The 16,739-nt window shown below is 46.5% G+C and overlaps 1 protein-coding gene and 1 long non-coding RNA gene across 2 annotated transcripts in view; one reads left to right on the plus strand and one right to left on the minus strand.

Moving 5' to 3' along the window:
* SRCAP (Snf2 related CREBBP activator protein) overlaps positions 1-16,739 on the plus strand; it is a 1,720,489-nt gene that overhangs the window by 122,426 nt on the left and 1,581,324 nt on the right. The window lies entirely within an intron of this gene.
* On the minus strand, positions 3,861-10,651 carry LOC147703140 (uncharacterized). The gene is made up of 2 exons (XR_015297283.1): positions 10,265-10,651; positions 3,861-5,119 (listed from the first exon to the last, which is right to left on the minus strand). It is a non-coding gene; the product is annotated as an uncharacterized LOC147703140 (long non-coding RNA).

The raw sequence follows: 16,739 nt of genomic DNA on the forward strand, positions 1-16,739 counted from the left end.
GGATGCTGCAGTGGGACAGGCAATACTTCGTCATCTATTTCGATAAAGGTGAGCCTTCTTTCATCCCGCAATTCCTTTCTTGTAGAAGCACATTTCTCTAATGTATTCCTTAATGGTTTGTTTTATTACAGTTTGGTACTTTCATTGATCTGTTATTAACTGGTGCGTTTGTGTATGCTCTACCATCCGAAATGTGCTTATCATTGCGTACTACTCTGATTCAGGCATGTGAATCTATGAAAGATACACTAATACTGGATAAGAAATGCGTTACTTGCCTGTAACTGCAGTTATCCAGTATTGGTATCTTTCATAGATTCACATGCAACCCACCCACCTCCCCTGGAAGGGCTCTTCTAGTTCTCTGTGATACACCTGCTTAGCCCTGTGCTTACGAAAATCTGAGGAACTAGGGCTCCTTCCAGGAAGGTTCTAGAGGGTGGTGATAGCTGATTGGCTCTTCTCTAGAGTTTGGTCCTTTTTACAAAGGACATGGATATGTTACTAATGTGAGGCCTTTGGCCTATTACTCTATATGTCTAATGAGACATTACTTTTTAGGTTGAGCTATTTATAGCTCTGAACTATTGCAGGGGAAACACTCTTGAAACAAGCGGATTACTTCCAATGCATGTTGTCTACTGAAGCGTGACGCTTCGCCAGGCTCGCGCTTTGCCTCACACCCCATCCCCATATGCTCTCCCTCCCACTCGCTCGCTCCCCCGCCCCCCCCCCACCCGACTTGCAATTAAGCCTCTATGGCATTCCTTCTGTTCATTAAGCCTCCTGTGCTCCGTGCATTCCCCCCTCCCTTTTAGCCCATCCCTTTGAAGTCTGCTCGCATTTCCCTCCTCCCCTTCTGGGTCCTTGGCTCCTCGCAATCCCCTCTCACTTCTCCCCCAGCCCTTTCATGCTCTGCTTCCTTCTCCCTACTCGTTCACACAGACTTCATGTTTAGGTTGAGCTATTTATAGCTCTGAACTATTGCAGGGGAAACACTCTTGAAACAAGTGGATTCCGCCCAATGCATGTTGTCTACTGAAGCATGACTCTTCGCCAGGAGCGCGCTTGGCTTCGCTCACATCCTCACACCACCAGACATCAAAGGTGCTTGCTCCCCTGCTCCCCCTCCCCCGTGCCTCGCAACAGACTTTATAGGAATGCGCTCCCAAGCTGCTCCCCCGCCGCTTGCCACATGCTCGTTCCCTCCCACTCGCTTCCCTGCTCCCCTTCCCCGCCCCCCACACAGCAATACCAAGAGCTTGTTTGTAATTATGCACAGCACCAATGCGCCTCACAGCAGCGTGAGTACTTGCATTTCTATTTCTGTTTAATTTCAGTTACCAGGGAGGTACTTCATGACACATCATGCACACCTTTCTTTATTTCAGAATGGCGCACGCAGTCTATTCCATCTCTCACCACCGCCACAAATTTGCAGCACGCCACCCCTTTCACCTCTACCCACCGCCACAAATTTACAGCATGCCACCCGCATCCTCGTTCCCCTCTACCCACTGCCACAAATCCCCAGCATGCCGCCTGCAGCCTTTCACTTCTCTTCACCACCACAAATCCCCAGCATGCCACCCACAGCCTCTTCCTCCTCTCCCCAGACCCACAAATCCCACACGCCACCCGCAGCCTCTTTCACCTCTCTCCGCCACAAATCCCCAGTACACCATCCGTAGCCTCTTCCACCTCGCCCCACCACCACAAGCCCCGGCACGCCATCCGCCGGCTCTTTCACATCTCTCTACTACCACATATCCCCCCTGCAAGCAGGCAGGCCACAAACAGAGCAGGATTTGTTGCAGGCTGCTGGGTAGGGCCGGGCCATTCTGTTGGCTTCTTTTGCAACTACCATGCTTGGCTATTACAACCAAATGGCCGTATTTATTTCTATGATGTATATACATGCCTTCCAGCTGTGTGCAAGCAGTCACTACCCGGTGTCCAGTGCAACCAACCCCTTCTCCCAGGGCCCTGTGTAATTTTATGCAGTTTGGTAAAACTCTAAGTACATTTTCCATCTCCAAACGCTGGTAGATTATTTGCGAGAACAGACCTTTATATTCTCCAATACATTTTCTGAGTGTGGCATAGAGCAGCCCAGGCAGCAACAAGCTCTGCACAATTTTTTTCTTAATTTTTTTTATGCGTTTCTAAAACAATAAATTGCCACCATGCTATCATCTCGCTTTCCTACATGCCTTAATGGTGCAGGTAATGTGGGATTTTCTTCCTAGTGTAACTGCAGCAAACGGCATGAAATTGACCCGGAAATCAAATTGCCTAAACACTTCTAAAGTCCCAAAGGCGAGACCTATTGGCTTTGCCTCGTGCATGACTTCGAATTAAGCACTACATTCCCTCCTCCCCCCCGATCTGGTGGGACAGTCTTCTTTGGCACTTTTTCGCAAGGACCTAAAAGCCTGGCTTTTTCAAGAGGCGTACTCTTAAGCCATGGGCTTGGCGATTCTGAGACCAGTCATATGACACTTTTATTGTCTTGCGCATTGACGGCCTTGGGCTAAGTTGCGCATTATAAATCTCCTTTATCATTATTATTATCATGGTGCCTGTTTCCTTTCAGCGGGACGCCGTGCACATAGTCTACTAGCAGGCACGTGTATTTCCCACGGTTGCTTACAGCCAGGTTAGCTTTTTAGATGCTATTTGCCCAGTGACATAGCAATGCATTATATTAACTTTAACTCACTTGTTTCTGTTATCACACTTGTACCTTAGAAGGGCTATTTCTTTAACCGAGAAGTCTCGTACTTTCTCTTCCTTCCAAATATCTTGGGTGATATATAATTAACATGCCACATAGTTTTGACTTCGTATGTTCATTTACTATTTAGCTGCATTTTCATACCATTATGAGAGTATATACATGACGTGTCCCTTCGGCGCTTGGTCTGTTTTACCTGCATTTTCCATACATTATGAGAGAATACATTTAGAAAACGTGTCTGCATAGTAACTTTACCACACCATTTCTAATTGGTTGCACTGAAGGCCACAGCACCACTCAGCACCACTGAAGGCCACAGCATCACTCGGCACCACTGAAGGCCACAGCATCACTCGGCACCACTGAAGACCACAGCATCACTCGGCACCACTGAAGACCACAGCATCACTCGGCACCACTGAAGGCCACAGCATCACTCGGCACCACTGAAGGCCACTGCATCACTCGGCACCACTGAAGGCCGCAGCATCACTCGGCACCACTGAAGGCCGCAGCATCACTCGGCACCACTGAAGGCCGCAGCATCACTCGGCACCACTGAAGGCCGCAGCATCACTCGGCACCACTGAAGGCCGCAGCATCACTCGGCACCACTGAAGGCCGCAGCATCACTCGGCACCACTGAAGGCCGCAGCATCACTCTGCACCACTGAAGGCCGCAGCATCACTCTGCACCACTGAAGGCCGCAGCATCACTCGGCACCACTGAAGGCCGCATCATCACTCGGCACCACTGAAGGCCGCAGCATCACTCGGCACCACTGAAGGCCGCAGCATCACTCGGCACCACTGAAGGCCGCAGCATCACTCGGCACCACTGAAGGCCGCAGCATCACTCGGCACCACTGAAGGCCGCAGCATCACTCGGCACCACTGAAGGCCGCAGCATCACTCGGCACCACTGAAGGCCGCAGCATCACTCGGCACCACTGAAGGCCGCAGCATCACTCGGCACCACTGAAGGCCGCAGCATCACTCGGCACCACTGAAGGCCGCAGCATCACTCGGCACCACTGAAGGCCGCAGCATCACTCTGCACCACTGAAGGCCGCAGCATCACTCTGTGCAACCATTCAACAACTGGTTCTAATATGTTCTCTCAATGTTTCAAGCTTTATTACAAATGTCACAAAAAGATGTTAATATTTCACTGCTGTTTTTGGATTTTTATCACAATAAAATACACTGAACATAATTGTCCCTAAGTTATTTACAAAAGTTTAAGCTATTGCCATTATAAATTACAATAACTTTTATTTAAGTATTAAGTATAAAAAATACATTGTTATTAGTAATATTAATACATCTAAGTCATGTAAATAAAACACATATTGCATTACAAATGCTATAGGCGTCACGTTTTTCAAAAGTTAAAACTATTGGCATTGTAAACGACAAAGCTATTTCGCTATTTTCAAAACCAACACATAATTAAAATATTTGTTATTTACAATACCAATAGCTCAAAATTTCCTAATGCGAGACCTATTGCATTGCAAATGCTTGTTTTATGTACTGGTGACTCCTATCCCGACCACGGGGAATGATTCAGGCATGTGAATCTATGAAATATACCAATACTGGATAACTGCAGTTACAGGTAAGTAACGCATTTCTTCCCTATTCTGATTTTTATGTTCAACCTGTATGTTTCTTTAACTTTCCTTCCACTTCCTATAGTATTTGTTGTTTAATTGCCAAGGTAACAAAATGTAGTATAACGATCAGCCAGGAACAGAGCAATGTGATCTTAATCCTCCAAAATTTCCCTCACTACACTATCAAAGAGCATTACGTACCAAGTGTCTTTTGCTTCAAAGCCTCACTTGCAAGCTTATGTACTGGTCCGGACGTTGGTGGTCTTGACCACCGGCATGGGTGCCTACCTCTCCAGAAATAATTTCTTCAATCAAAGTCTATAGTTCTTTTCGGCCCTTGGCCACACTTTGTATCAAGGCTGAACAATGTCAGGATGTTCAAACAGAATCTGTTCATCTTGGTCAGTTATGATGGCAGCAAGTTATTGTTCCAATGACACCACTTTACCATGTTTCAAAAAGATCACCATCCCCAAAAGGCACTTGCTGAGAGATCTTATCATATTTTAAATCGGGTGTTCCTCTTGTTATCCACTGATCATATGGCAAAGGGAGTGGTGCTTGGTTTCTCCACATCACTGGCATATGGTCTGTGCCTGTGCACTTTAACAGCAGTCTGGGTGGCGAAGAGAACTTGCACACGACCCTTCTAGCATGGCTCAAGGCTGGACTTCCTCTGAAACTGTTGGGTAAAGAGACAGTCTCTAGGTCTCATCTTGTGACCTAGACCTTCAAGACTAGGAGGGAGACTGACCTTCACCTGTGAATGGATCAAATGTAAATCTTTAGTCAATTGGTCACAGTAATCAACAAGAAAAGTATATTCAATGTCAAGAAGTCCTTTTATCTTGGTACACCCTTTTCATTTGTAGGCCTCCCCATAACCACCTCAAATGGTTGCAAGACCTTGAAGGGCAGATCTGGGGGTGCAAAACAACCTGTTCAAACGGGGTACCTTTTTCTGTGTTGTAAGTAGTGCATATCGGTCATCTCTTGAAATAGAACTCTGCCACCCTGGGAATCAGAATAATGAACCATACATTATCCGACTTGGCCACTATTCCTTTTGCACTGATGTGGGCATAACTGTGGGCCATGGCAACAATAGCATTCACTTAACAATTCGGAAGCATTCATCTTTGCTTTCCTGACAGATCTGTCCAACATCTTGTCGCATCCTGACACGCATATCTTCTCCACTGTTCCTTTTCTTTCTCCGTAGCTTCTTCCTGTGATTCCCTTATGCAATCTAGAGTCTGATTAAACATAAGCACTTCTGATATTCATCTAGCTGTCCCTACAATATTCATTAGATCGTACTCTGATCAGGCTGTTTGTTTAGCGGTTTCATTGGCAAAAACATTTCCCTGTATTATCTCATCTACAATTTTCTTATGGGCAAAATATTTAACAATAGTAACTCTTTTTGGTAACTTAAAGGTATCCAGTAACTTTACAATTCATACCCCATACTGTATCTTATCACCAAACAAAGTCACAAGCCCCTTTTTTTTTTTTTCTCAGAGTCCGAATGAGTGGGCAACCCCCAAGTTATATTGGCTATCTTTATAGATATTTACAGTCAAATCTTTACTTAATTCACAGGCTGTAGCAAAGCTGTTGACTTTGCAGCTTGGGCTAACATGTGTTGTATTTTTGATAACTGCACCACAGATTTCAAGGTAGTAACTGTAAAGGCCGCTATAGTAGTGCCATTAGGTAGTTTGTAACGTGAACCATCCACAAATAGTTCCCTTTGGGGGTCAGATATAGAGGTATCCGTCAGGTCTACCCATCCCTGAGTCTTCTCCTCAATAATGAATATGCAATCATGTTTCTCATCTTGTTGGTACTCAGAGAAGGGTAGTATAGTTGCTGGAATCAAAAATGTTACAGCATTTCAGAGTAATCTTTGGAGCAAAAAGTGTCAACTCACACCATGTTAATATTGCACTGGTCAGGTGCTGGGTCTGAGTTCTTTAAAAAAACCTTTTTCAAGATATCCACTAAATGTGGTACAATAACTGTCAAATTGTGACCTTAAATATACATTTCAGATTGCTTTATTGCAGTGAGGTCCAATGTGGAGGAGAAATATGCCCATGGCCTATTCCTTACCCCATGGGACCGTGACAAGCTGCAACCATATTTTTCATGCACACATTTGTTATAATCCGGTTTTACCTAAAGCAGGAGCATTACGGAAAGCATTTTTCAATTGCAAAAAGACAGCTTCACACTGATTAGTCAAAGGAAGCGGCATGTATACGTCCTTTAATTTTAAAGCAAGCAGGGGTTTTGCAGTTTAGTGCAAAATTTTTAACAAAATACACACATTAGATTGAGTCAGTGGTTTCTGCAAGTTCTGCACCAATCGTATCCTATGTGGGTGTAGCATCTTACCCCCTCCCCCGTTGACAATACTGTAAATTGAAAAGAGATACTTTATGCCCCAAGGATATTAAGTGATGCAATAATTTCACTGTAGCCTGTTTGAAACCTTCTGCTGTATTGCTATGTCTCCAATGAGTAGCTCATGAGCTGCCAGTAGATCACCAGGTACCCGGGAGTAGCTCTCCTGTGTGCAGTCCAACCTGTATTCCAAAATTAAAACGCATGCATTCAAGACCACATTTGTTTGTATTTTCACAACTCCTCAGCTGATGTCTACAGAAAAATAGATGACATTTTGAAAATGTAGTTAAAGCCATAATTTCAGATATTTATGTATTACTCATAATTACCTCTTGGTGCAAGGGATTATTGCAGGGATTATTGCAGCTATTGTTTGTATCTAGTACCCAGGCAATATTTCAGTTCAAATTGTCAAAGCCTTTTTTTCATTACTGCTGAAAACCCTGATTAATGTACCAATGTGATCACTACTGTCACTCTTGGATGGGGTGGTCACTTTTATGTGAACTCATGTTTCCCCCCCCCCCTAGCTGTAAAGTAACATAGGGGTCAGCTTTTTTAACTTGTTATTGAACATTCTTCTGTCCTTCATAGACTGCCCTATGGAGAGTATTCAAAGGTATTAAAATCAAAAGTTAGTAGTCATCATTGTAAAAGCTTCTGTCTATTTGTATGCTTATAGCGCAGAAATCTTTGGTATCATATTTTGACCACGAAAGCTCTTTCATAAACACAGACCAGTAATCAAATGCAAATATATATTGTAGATACTAATGAGAGTTGGTGAGTATTTTTTTAAGGAGTTATTCATTTTTCAGATATCAATTGGGTATCAGAAATTGATAATAGAAAAATAAAGTTAGTGCAAAAACTCAGCATAATTTGCACACAATTACGTTCCATAAAGAAAAGATTACCTATTATAATGAGACACAAATGATGTCAATCAGAACTAATGAAGAGTATACAAATAAAGCAAGCATGAAAATAGCATAGAGCTACATCCATGATTATTATTTGCACATTCTCTCATTGAATCCAAAGTCAAACAAACCAGCCTCGGCTAAAGCAGTTTGTTAATAGTTAACCCCTTCAATGCTGATGACGAGCTCAGCTCGTCATCAGCCACGGGGGGCGTGTGCGGATGACGAGCTGAGCTCATCTAACGCAGCTTTTGAAAAAAAGCCGCGCAGCACGAAAATCACCGCTGCAGCGTTGAGGTTAAAGCTTGGTGTTTTAAATAAAAAGACAAAATGTAACACATAACCTTCATCTAATCTGTCCTTGTCAAATCTACCTCCCTCTGTTCAGCTTAATCTTAACATGTTCTGCTCTTTCATCAAAATCTGCCCTCTCCTCTCCTGCATCTGCTCTCTGCTCTGCTTCCTTCATTTCTGCATCTAAGTCTTAGCCTGAGAAGTGTGCTTGCACCACTTCTGCTTGTACTCCCTGTGAATGAATTACCCCTTCCTCTCGCCACCGTTGTTTGGCCCTGTAAATTAGGGCATTAATCCTTCCAATGACCCTTCCTTTAAGCAGTAGGCACACTCATTTTGGCCTAATCCTCCATGGCTTTGCTGTGCCGGATCCAATGAAGGTTGACCAGCTCCTGTTCCATTGTCCTCCTCCTCTCCCTAATATTTCCCATTCATTTCTGTCCCCCCATCATAAAAAAAACGTGTTGCAATAACACTTTATTAGAATTTTCTTTGTTCAATTTTAACTAACTTTAATAATAGGAATATGTCTAATGAGAGCAACCCTGTGCAACATGGTCTGTACATTTTGCAGTGCTAATTTTAGGTTTTCATGTTAACTGAGTTTTTATAGTGCTTAGCTTCTAGGCGCTAGAATACTGTCTGGGGTCAGAACTCTGGGCCAGAGGGTTGTAGAATCCTCTGTTTTTCACTGTTGTTCCAAGTTTTTTGTGTAATATAATTCTCTTGGGTGTGTTAAAGTACTTGCTTTTATAAAAAGTAAAGCACTGACTGGATATACATTTTTACCAGCTGGTAGTTCAGTGTGCACTGTATTCTGAATGTCTAACCGCACCTCCCCATTTTTAGTAAGCCTGGGACTGCTCTGTTTGCTATCCTAAAAGTCAAATGCTGGAATAGAGTAATTGGTTATCCAATTTTGGGTCCACTAGTACTGAGGCCCCAGGGACACCATTGGGGAACAGTCCTGTTGATGCAATTGGAGCATAGTGACCCCTGAGTGCTCTGGTCCCCAGAAAGCTTGTTCTAACAAGCTGTGAACCTGGGGCGGAATGCACCTTCACTGGAAAAAAAGGGCCCAATTGAATGGGCTAGCATTTGTACATCTCCCTGTTAGTTTTGCGCATCCTGGGCAAGAGGTGCGTCAGGCTGTTGACTAGCTGGACCGTGTGGAGGAACAGTAATAATTTCCAGCTTATGTCTAAAACTCTCCTATCACAAATATTAGTAAATCAAAGCATACTGGAGTAGTGCACTGTCATTATAAATAGCAAATTCTCCATTGGAATGGCCACAAAAAAAATCCCAGTAACATGTAGTCTTACTGATAAAATACATAGTGCACATACAATGTTTGGAAATCGGCATTCAGCAAAAATACCCAACATTTAAAGATCACCAAGCAAACCATTCTAATTTGTTCTGATCCTCTAAAGTATATTTTCTCTCAACACAAATTTACAAAAGTGTGTCTTCATAATTAGTGACTCATGTTTGAACCGTTCACTTCTTAGCTATTTTAGTGCTGGATTCGAGAAAAATAAAGAAACCTGGCATCTTATAGCCTTTCCTTCACATTCTTTGCACAGTGTGATTGTCACGCAGTTCACTTCACAAAATCCTTTAACTTCGGTCACAGAAAACAAATTGACTTTTGACCTCTTTTTCTCAAAGCGGAGCACATGTTGCCATTTAACAATATTTAAAAGCATTGTTATTTCTCATTCAGTTTGCTGAGTAAGCATAAGACCTGTTAGCTCGCTATGGTAATCTCTACAATAGCTCGTTCGTATTAAATCTTGCTCAACATTGTGAGTGGACTTTTTTTCAAACCCTGCTAATGTGGTGGATGTTTTTCCAATTTTTGAAAGCTTTCCCATATTGCCAGTCATTTTTTTTCTTTATCTGCCTTCTTTTTTCCCCTAAAAAAATCATTGTTGTAAATACACTATTTTTGTTTAAATCTAAGGAGCTGTCCAGCATCCCTCTCAAATCTTAATTCTCCTTTGTATATTTTATACCCCAAAAAAATATATTCCAAAGATTCACCCCAAATTTCACCTACATCCTCCAATTTGGGGTGGGGAGTGGAGCAATGTGTCCAAATATGGACTTCCAAAACAACAATGAGAAATGCATTTCCTTAGTTTACTCATTGTCCCCTAAAATTGGAGACTCTATATAAATGAGAACTAATAATCCCAATCTCCCAAAATGACAATTGTCTCTTCAATTCAATCACTTATGCAAGCATGCATTTAGAACAACCTCACCAAATTAATGTGGGGGCGTCCGTCTCTCCGCGCTTTGGACAAATGTGTCAATCTGCAATCAACCAGGTTCGGGACCTCTGCCGGGGAAATCCTGTTGCTGAGGGATGCCGGTTTGAAACGTCAGATGGCAGCTGTGAGAAACTGGTCTCTTGTTTATTGGGGCTCCCGCAATCTTTTAGTCTCAGATTGGTCACCTCAGCCACAGACTCTAGAGCTGTTGGATGTCCCACGTAGAGGTCCTGGCGGAGTCGCCATTTGAGAAAACGAAATATTTACGCTTTTAGTAACAAATTAAAGTGCGAGGAGTTGGAGGCAGACTTTTTAAGTCATTTATTCCGCTAGCGGGAACAACAAACAACTTGCACACAGTCGAGTTGTAGAATGAGCATGGATGAACGTTTGTTCTGCATATTTATACACAACTGAATACGTGACTTCATACAAAATTGCTTAGCAGTGGAAATTCCTCATGTCAGCTGAAGGTTAGTTCAAAAGTTGCATCATCAGATAAGATTTGAGTATCAATAGAAAGACCTTCTAGTTCTGTATTCTATCAGCTACATGTCATAAACAGATTAGTAAATTGGGGGACAACGATCATCTTCCAGCAAGTCAGGAGAGTTGCACAAGTGGGCAAAGTCTATTTGCTGACTAAAACAAACTTATGAGCGTATGAGTTTTCTTGCGAAGAGGAGTTTTTTGGTTGAACGACATTTGTAGGCCTATAATTATGAAATGAATGCACTTTTAGTTCAAGCTATAATCCATGTCCTAAAACCAATATTTCACAAAGCTTAGAGGGAGGTGCCACCTCATTCAGACTAATTCCAAACCTACCCAAAGCTGTCGAATAATTGAAAAAGAGGACACTTCTCCCCTTCATACTATAGAATATTTCATGCTTTAGTGCATCACGGATATCGCCAGAATCACTACTAAGTAAATTGTTCCCCACCTCAGCAGCTACTATAGCAAACAGTTGTTTAGAAAAGTCCAAATTCAAGCTGGAGAGCTAAGGGAACAGCCAAGTAATTCAAATTAAAAATTTGACGCCAAATACGACCTTCGATCTTCTAAAAAAAAAAAAAAAAAAGGCCAATGCACATACTTCAGCAAAATATTACTATGTGGACTTAACACTCACTCAAGTGCTGTTCTGAAGGACATTTTTGCTTCCACTCCCGGTTTTGTCTACAACCACAAGGCAAGTAATGCCACTACATAATCTGTGCAAAGCATGCAACATTTACTTACCTGTAGTTATGCTTTTGCGGCTTCAAACTCTTCTTGATTCACATGTGACCTTCTGGCCTTCCCGTTGCAGGAGGTCCGTGAATTGGGGAGCTTGTTGGGAGAAGAGTAATCGGCAAAAGCTGAAAGATGGTGGGCTCGTGCATGTACATTGTGGGATTATGGTTGACATTGTATAGGAGCTGCAACTATGACTCCTGAACCATAAGCTAACAAAGTTTTGTAGAAAACAGACACTTTTGAAAAACAGCAGATGGCGTGATTGTGCAAAGTATGTGAATCTGGAAGACTTAAGTTTCAAAACCGCAATTACAGGTAAGTGACTATCCCCTTAAGCTCCTAAAAATGAGACCAGAGTTTCTATCCCCCTTATTATAATGGCGTGACTGTTTTGGGAATTAACTAGATGCCAGTGGATTTGATGCCTCTCCTGCTAAGGTAGAATTCACCACTTGGACCACTGACTGAAGAGCGTGCTTCCTTTGCGTTGTGGTCTGTTCTGTTGGGATGGTCAGTTAAGCCTGAGCCTAATGTCCGTATGAAAACTTTACAACTTGAGTGTGCAATGTCTGAGGCCTTTCTCCCATTCAGCGAGGCCTTTGCTGCTACTTAAGCAGGAATAAGTCTTTGACCAAGGGCCTATCTGACAATAAAAAGGCAGGTGGCCAGGCTTCACAGACTGAGTCTGGCAACCCAGATTTTCTCTCTAAATAGCTCTCCTTTGAGCTTGATAGTTCAGGCTTCAATCCGTAAGTTTGACCCTAATTCTTTCCCTGCACTCCTCTTCAGTTAGCCTGGCCCTGAGATCTGTCCATGCAGACTGTCTGCTGGACATCTATATGAATGGCCTATGGGACATAGCCAGTGTGATCTTGTCTGTAGTTCCAAAAGACTTTAGGACCTCTGTCTCAAGCAATTGGTGGTGGACACAACTTGACTCAGTATGTGGTTTGTGCTGGCCTAGATATTCTAGACTGCGTAGGAAGGGTATTTGGCACCAGTGTTATCCCTAGAACGTGTGAATGCATTCCATTTGTTTTCTGGAGAAGTTCAGACATATCTCACAGATATACCCTTTGTGGCTTGTGTTTTTTGGTGTAAAATGGTTGGCCAGGAGCATTTCCAGCTTTCAGTGCTTTCCTTTGACCTCCTTTGCCCTGCAGGTGTTCACAAAACTGAAGTTGGTGCTCATTACACAAGCTCATATGTTGCGAATAGCAGTTATCCAGTATTGGTGTACCTTTCATTGATTGACACGCTTGAATCATTCTCCATCGTTGAGATGGGAGCCCCACGGTAATATAATCAAGCAATAGTTGACAAAAACCATAAGCTATAATGGCCCTATGCCATCTATTAAAAAGTGAATACAACCAATTAGCTTCTGGCACCCTCCACTCCCAGCAGATGCGGTTACCGTCAGATTTTCACTGCATGTCGTGCGTGAAGGAATTCTACTCAGTTGTTCAATTTTCTGGATTTTTTCCTGGGATTTAAATTTTACCAGCATGTGTGATTAAAACAAGACCTTTTCTGCCCATGTAAGACCTGTGGCAGGGAAAGAGTTATTGTGGATGATCCTGCATACATTGCTTTCTGCACCACAACCATGCGGTAAAAGAGTGCAAGATATGTCACACTTTCTCTTCAAATATTCTGCGGGATAGAGGTGGGAGGCTGCTTTTATGGCTCCAGTCAACAACGCAGCAGAAGTAGTCTAATGAGTAGAGTGATGTTTTTTTCTAGGCTTCCCAAGATTGCCAGATTCTCCCAATCTAGGATCCAATCGACAGTGAGCATTCCGTTGATAACATCTGAAAGAAACAGGTTAGTATTAGATTCCTTACCTTAGAATAACCCCTCCGTCATCGGTATCGTGGGTGCCGTGTTGACGTCGTCGGAGTACTTAGAGGCCACCTCTGCGTGCTGACGTCAGTTCTTCTTTTTTCCACGCCAGCAGCGCAGATCCGGAAAAAGTGGTACCTTAGTCAATTTTTGACTAAACTTTTTTGATCCCTTTTGATAATTTTTCTTGAGTCTTGAGACTCCGGACGGTGCGGATAGGGATGCCAGATTTCAAGCCTTGTGAGGATTGCGACTGACTTATGTCGGTCACCAACCCTCACGGTCTGTGTCTCCACTGTCTCGGCGTCTACCACGACGAAAAGACCTGCTCCGACTGCCGGGCCCTGACTTCGAAAGCTAGGCGGGAGCGGTCCTGCAAGCGGCTCGATCTCCGGCAGTCGGCCCCGCGCCGCGAGAGGTCCCGGTCCCAACTGAGGTCGAGGGACCGGTCGCGGGGTCTGAGCCATCAGAGCTCCGGGAGTCAACATCACTCCTCCGGTTCGTCAGGTAAGCACTAGAAGTCAGAGACGTCATCGCTCTTCCGACAAACCCCCCCCCCCCCCCGACCCCCCCCCCCCCCCCTGACGCTAGCGTGACGCGGTCGGGTGTTCGAGTGACATCGCCCACGCGGCTCGGTCAGAGTTGTGGCCGTCGCAGCCTGCCCCACACCCTCCAGTCCCTGGGCAGAACGCGACGCCAGAGGAGATCGAGTGCTTCCTAATGGCAATGAGGTCCTTCGCTCCTCCGACGGGCTCTGCGGTGCTTTCGGGCCTAGCGGACCTGTCAGGGGGCCCTAGCGGGTCTGGTGCTTCGGCCCAGACGGCGCCGGCGCCCCAGGGCCCCACTGGATCCGGGTAGTCGCCGGTTGACCTGACTACCTCACCGGCGCAGGTCCCTAAGGTGTCACCTCCAGCGCCGTCCTCGGGCGGCGCCGTCCCCGATGCCTCCCTCGATCCGGTTCCGGCGCCGTTTAAGAAGTTTACCTTCTATGAGCCGGCCCCATCCTTTGACAACCCTGATTATCAGGAGATGGGTGATGAGGAGTATTGGGAGGGGTCTGAGGACCCTCTGACACGGGAGTGTCAGTCCCAGGAGGACTGGACAGGTGGACTTGGGGATGCCAGTGGTCTGGACACCTCGCCAGACACTGGCTTTGTCTCACCTCCCACGTGGCTACGGAGGAGGGGGCAACCTACAGTGTGGTGTTGACGCGGGCGGCCAAGGCCTTGGGCCTTAAGCTCCCCGTCGCGGCCGTGAGGACTAACCTCCTCACTGAGGTCCTTAAACCGCAGTCCAGCTCGTCTGAGCCTCTGCTGCCGTTTAATGAGGCCTTGATTGACGTTCTTTTGGGCACTTGGTCCAGGCCTGCTACGGGTTCGCCCATAGATAGGTACGTGGCCAGACGCCGGCCCCGGGCGACCCATGTTTCCTGTCCACCCACCCCACCCCCGAGAGACTGGTCATCCAGGCTTCGAATTCCCAGACCGCATTCCCGTCTGCTCCGCCAGACAGGGAATCCAAGAGGTATGAGCAGTACGGCAAAAAGGTATTCTCCTCCCTGAGTCTGGGACTGCGGTCTTCCAACAACGCATGTCTCTTAGGCCGCTACACTCACTCTCTGTGGGACACGGTGGCGGAATTGCTGCCAGAGTGTCCGTTGGAGGTACGGGCCAAACTCGGCCAGGCCCTTGTGGAAGGCCGGGATGCAGCAAGATATTCTATCCCGTGTGTGCTGGATACCACCGACTCACTGGGCAGAGCGACGGCAACGACGGTGGCGATTCGTCGCCACGCCTGGTTGAGGTCCGCCAACTTTTCGGCTGATGTCCAGAATACACTCATGGACATTCCGTTAGATGGCAGTCGCCTTTTCGGCGACAAGGCAGACCACGCGCTTGAGCGCTTTAAGGACTCCAGGGCTACGGCCAGGTCCTTGGGCCTCTCTGCCCCGCGCCAGCAAACAGGTGCCTTTCGCTTCTTTCGTGGCTAAGGAAGGGGCGCCCCCACACGTGCTGCCAGCCACGCATCGCAGACTACCATCCAACACGGTGGCGGCCGTGGAAACCGCAGTGACGCCGGTCGGGGACAACGGCGAGGTCAGGCCACACCTTCCCCCCACAGCATCCGCCTCAAAACCCTCCTAGTCCGTGCTTTCAGGCCCATGTGACGCCAGTGGGGGGCAGGGTCTGCCATCACCTCCACCACTGGCGCACGGTCACATCGGACAGGTGGGTGCTGCAGATCGTCCGAAGGGGCTACTCCCTCCCCTTCGAGGCAACCCCTCAAGCCATTCCACTGCGATACCACCGCGTATCGGGGGATCATTTGCGACTTCTGCAGGAGGAAGTTACGGCCCTCATGGCCAAGGGGGCCATCTAGCGCGTTCCTGGGCCAGAAGTAGGGTGGGGTTTTTATTCCCACTACTTTCTGGTACCCAAGAAGGGCAAAGGGGGCCTGCGCCCTGTCTTGGACCTAAGGAACGTCAACGGCTTCCTCCGGAAGGAGAAGTTCAAAATGCTGACACTTTCTCAGGTCCTAGCTGCCCTGGACCCAGGAGACCGGATGGTAGCGTTGGACTTGCAGGACGCTTATTTCCACATCCCCGTCCTGCCGGCCCACCGGCGCTACCTGCGGTTCACGGTAGGCCACGAGCACTTTCAGTTTACAGAGCTCCCCTTCGGCCTTACCAGTGCCCCACGGGTGTTCACGAAGGTGATGGCGGTGGTCACAGCTTATCTGTGCAGGTTAGGGGTTTCAGTCTTCCCCTACCTCGACGACTGGTTGGTAATGGCGGGCTCGCCCCAGACAGTCGTCAACCACCTCCAGTCTACAGCAGACCTCCTGCACCAGCTGGGGTTTTCCATCAATGTGCCGAAGTCACACCTGTGCCCCTCTCAGAAGCTCCTCTTCATCGGAGCGGTTCTTGACTTGGCGCAGTTTCGGGTTTATCCACCCGAACAGTGGGTCCGGGATATTCAGGCTCTGATTCCTCTCTTTCAGCCTTTATCGCGGGTCTCTGTCAGGTTGAGGCTGCAGCTTCTGGGGCTGATGGCCTCCTGCATCCTTCTGGTGCATCACGCCCGGTGGCGGATGCAGGCTCTGCAGTGGGACCTGAAGTTTCAGTGGGCCCAGCATCAGGGCAACCTATCCGACCATGTCCTGATCTCGGAGGGCACTGCGAGACCGCTTCAATGGTGGATTACGGACCACGATTGGGTCAGCGGCAGATCCCTCTCCCTTCCCCAACTGGAGGAGGTGGTTGTGACGGACGTGTCCCTCCAGGGCTGGGGAGGCCACATGGGAGAGGCGGAGATCAGGGGCCTCTGGTCTCCGGCGGAGTCCCGGCTCCATATCAACCTTTTGGAGCTGCAGGCGATTC

This window comes from Lissotriton vulgaris, chromosome 7, assembly GCF_964263255.1.
Source record: "Lissotriton vulgaris chromosome 7, aLisVul1.2, whole genome shotgun sequence".
In the NCBI taxonomy this organism is placed as follows: domain Eukaryota; kingdom Metazoa; phylum Chordata; class Amphibia; order Caudata; family Salamandridae; genus Lissotriton; species Lissotriton vulgaris.